We start from the raw sequence: 4,616 nt of genomic DNA on the forward strand, positions 1-4,616 counted from the left end.
GGTTTTAATAAAGAAGAACTGTAACATCCAAAATATGTCGTTGAAAAGAAAAACTTCAGCACGTCAAATTTCCGTGAAATAGCAGAAAATTGAAATTCAGCGGCTTATTTTGATACAAGAACAGCCTCGTTTGAGTTCTTGTTTTTTTAATTCGTTTTATCTATTCTTCGTGTACCTAGTGACGGAACGGTTTTAATAAAGAAGAACTGTAACATACAAAAAATGTCGTTGACGGGAAATAATTCAGCATGTCAAATTTCCGTGAAATAGCAGAAAACTGAAATTCAACTGCTTATTTTGATACAAGAACAGCCTCGTTTGAGTTCTAGTTTTTTTAATTCGTTTTATCTGTTCTTCGTGTACCTAGTGATAGAAGGGTTTTAATAAAGAGGAACTGTAACATCCAAAATATGTCGTTGAGAAGAAATACTTCAGCAGATCAAATTTCCGTAAAATAGCAGAAAATTGAAATTCAACTGCCGGTTTTGATACAATAACAGCCTCGTTTGAGTTCTAGTTTTTTTAACTCGTTTTATCTATTCTTTGTGTGCCTAGTGACAGAACGGTTTTAATAAAGAAGAACTGTAACATCCAAAATATGTCGTTGAAAAGAAATACTTCAGCACGTCAAATTTCCGTGAAATAGCAGAAAATTGAAATCCAACGGCTTATTTTGATACAAGAACAGCCTCGTTTGAGTTCTTGTTTTTTTAATTCGTTTTATCTATTCTTCGTGTACCTAGTGACAGAACGGTTTTAATAAAGAAGAACTGTAACATCAAAAATATGTCGTTGAAAAGAAATACTTCAGCACGTCAAATTTCCGTGAAATAGCAGAAAATTGAAATTCAACGGCTTATTTTGATACAAGAACAGCCTCGTTTGAGTTCTAGTTTTTTTAACACGTTTTAGATTTTTTGTAGACCTGAAGAATACATATGTAAAAACTGTGAATATGAAGTACCACGAGATAACAACATCATAAAACGATGTTATGGGTCGCGAAAAATGCTAAAACGCATCTTTTTCCTTGTTAAAACAGCAATTGTGAGAAATTGGAAACGCTATGATTCTGCAACGTAAAGTCAAATGGCAATTATTTTCTCCAGGCGTTGAGAGGTTAACGTGGTGAGTATTTGTGTAAAATATTGCGTTCAATAATAATTGTGCAAGGCCAATATTGCATGTTAAACATGCCAATACGTGCGTTTTCACCAAATTAGGGAAAAATCGGAAAAATCGGAAATCCCGAACGACATGTCGGATTGGCTTTATATTTGGCACAATGAACCATCTTGACATGACAAAGGTTCACACGAATTTTTTTTCAAAAAAACGCTGACGTCAGCATTTTATTTGGCCTTGAATGTTTGACATTTTAGGGCTTCTGGACCCCCCGCAGAGCCACAAATCGGGAATTTGTGCTCCTACCCGGTTTTAGCCTGAAGTGTTTTACATATCTGCCAAAGATTTAAGAAATACCTTCAATATTTCAGAAGCTATAGCGATTTACCTGTTTTTAAAAAGACCAAAAAAAGTAAGGCCCCAAAACAGGTACTTCCGGTTGACCTTTGACCTCCAAATTTTGCATGGTAATAGATCTCCAAATTTGCTACCATGAAATTCTTGTCCGTTTTTTATAAAAATGCTGACGTCAGCAGTTAAAATTTTTTGAAATTTTAGAATTTATGAAGGTTTGACCGTGCACTTTGTGACGTCATAAGTCTGGTTCTAGCCAAAGTCACACAAAAATATTCCGCCATTTTTCTTAAAATGCCTTTGTTTATAAGTTTGCTTTTTATGATTTCGTTAAAACGTTGTAGTTACTGAGAAAAAATTGTCAAAAATGCATGTAAGAACCGTCCTATACAAAACACACTGGACGGTTTCTATTGTCAAAAACATTAAACTGTTAATAACATGAGAACGAGGCTTTCCAGCACCAAGGTTCTACAGGCAATTTTTCTTCTTACTAAATGGCCTATCCACTGACAAATATCTGCATCTACTTTTAAATGTTTCACAAAAGTTATTACTATTATATAAGTAAAATGATGACATTATGTTTAATAAGAGAGTATTATCAGATACGTATGTGTGAAACGGTGAAGTCTTAAGTAATAACTGGCTTGTGGCAGCCAAGCGTTCATAGCGACGTTGCTTTTTGATCCTTCGATGTCGGCTCTTCCTATCATTGTGAAGCAGAATTCACCAAGTGTTGGATTGTTCACCCACTAATAGGGAACGTGAGCTGGGTTTAGACCGTCGTGAGACAGGTTAGTTTTACCCTACTGATGAAGTGTTGTTGCAATAGTAATTCTGCTCAGTACGAGAGGAACCGCAGATTCAGACAATTGGCATTTGCACTTGCTTGAAAAAGCAATGGTGCGAAGCTACCATCTGTTGGATTATGACTGAACGCCTCTAAGTCAGAATCCGTGCTAGAAAGCAATGATAATTACCTCTGGATAATCTTAGGCGAACAAGAATAGAACGGCTTCTGTCGTTCCTAAGTCCCAATGCACTGAGTCGGAGAAAAACCGTCGAGGTGCTGCAACTATCAAAATCTAAAATTTCCAGAGATAAATCCTATGCAGACGACTTAAACAAGAACGTGGTATTGTAAAAAGTAGAGTAGCCTTTGTGCTACGATCTTCTGAGATTAAGCCTCTGTTCGACAGATTTGTCACTTTGTGACAAGTCCTTTTTTTAACCAACTGCTTTGTACCGTGGAGTACCAGTTATCTTGTGCTTACCTGAACTTTTTTTTTAAAAAAGGTGATGCGTGCGTGCTGTACCATTCATCTTTATCACCTCGGTTTAATATTTGGAGACACAGATGTATGGATTAAAAGTGTATGGATTAAAGGTGTATGGATTACAACTGTATCGATTACAACTGTATGTATAGATTACAAGTGTATGGATTACAGCAAGAATTACGGACTAGGGCTATGTTCAGGGTTAAGGTAAAGCCTAGGCTGGGGCCTAGGGGTAATGCTACTGCTTTGGATACGGTTGTGGGTCTTTTTTTTAAAAAAAAATTTTTGGTGGTGTGGCGTACCCTCTCACTTCTTCAATTTCTCAAGCCGTTTATGTGTTATGCCCGTTATTTTGTTATTTTCAGGTCCCATGAGGCTTAACCGTCATAAAAATATGTTCGGATGTTGCTGGGCCTATCAGTAACAAACGCGCATGCGTTACGGCACATTCCGGTTAACTTTAAAAAAAATCGATTTTTTTTCCTAAGTCCCCACTTTAGTGTCAGAAACTGGAAAAACGTGCTATATAATGTAGAGAGGGTAGAACAGAGAAGCAATGAGAAATGAGTGAACTCGACTAGAGTTTGGTTGTTATTGTTTCTTTGTGACACAATCTCTTATGCGTTGGTATCAGAGTTTATTTGTGTTGCTGTAAAGACTGTTGAGTTGTCATTCAGTTCTTACGGTAATACGGCTCTGGCTCAAGCAATGAAATGCAAGTCAAATTTTGTTCTTGCAGGACATTACTTATGTGTGTGCACGGGCTAACTGCTAGTCAAGTAGTAGTTTGTAGTCTCTAAAGATAGTGATATCTTTCTCATTGGTGGCTCTTGTGATGTTGGCAGATGCTGTTCAACTGATCCTGGGTTACTGAGAAGGAACGGTAGAAGGGCAAACACTCTGAAGCGTATGAATTGCAGCTATTTCTAAAGAATTGGCTACGATTTTACGTTGACGATTGTAGATACGAACGCCTGCGCCTGCAACACGTTACGTATTGCAGGTTGTAGTGTGTTTAAGTGAATGTAGCTGCTTGCTATTTCACGACCGTAGTTACCTGGTTGATCCTGCCAGTAGTCATATGCTTGTCTCAAAGATTAAGCCATGCATGTCTAAGTATAAGCACTTGTACTGTGAAACTGCGAATGGCTCATTAAATCAGTTATCGTTTATTTGATTGTACTTTACTACATGGATACCTGTGGTAATTCTAGAGCTAATACATGCGAAAAATCCCGACTTCTGGAAGGGATGTATTTATTAGATTAAAAACCAATGCGAGTTTCGGCTCGTTTTCTTGGTGATTCATGATAACTTTTCGAATCGCATGGCCTTGCGCCGGCGATGTTTCATTCAAATTTCTGCCCTATCAACTGTCGATGGTAAGGTAGTGGCTTACCATGGTTGTAACGGGTGACGGAGAATTAGGGTTCGATTCCGGAGAGGGAGCCTGAGAAACGGCTACCACATCTAAGGAAGGCAGCAGGCACGAAAATTACCCAATCCCAACACGGGGAGGTAGTGACAAGAAATAACGATACGGGGTCTATATAGGCTTCGCAATTGGAATGAGTACAATTTAAATCCTTTAACGAGGATCAATTGGAGGGCAAGTCTGGTGCCAGCAGCCGCGGTAATTCCAGCTCCAATAGCGTATATTAAAGTTGTTGCAGTTAAAAAGCTCGTAGTTGGATTTCGGAATGGGCCAGTTGGTCCGCCGCAAGGTGTGTACTGACTGGTTTGTTCTTCTTCGCAAAGACTGCGTGTGCTCTTTATTGAGTGTGCGTAGGATTTACGACGTTTACTTTGAAAAAATTAGAGTGTTCAAAGCAGGCTATCGCTTGAATACATGAG

General features: G+C 38.3%; 1 pseudogene; it reads left to right on the forward strand.

Moving 5' to 3' along the window:
- LOC130620400 (large subunit ribosomal RNA) overlaps positions 1 to 2,687 on the forward strand; it is a 7,097-nt pseudogene extending 4,410 nt beyond the window's left edge.
- The last annotated feature ends 1,929 nt before the right edge of the window (positions 2,688 to 4,616 follow it).

The sequence above is a fragment of the Hydractinia symbiolongicarpus genome, chromosome 1 (assembly GCF_029227915.1).
Source record: "Hydractinia symbiolongicarpus strain clone_291-10 chromosome 1, HSymV2.1, whole genome shotgun sequence".
NCBI lineage: Eukaryota > Metazoa > Cnidaria > Hydrozoa > Anthoathecata > Hydractiniidae > Hydractinia > Hydractinia symbiolongicarpus.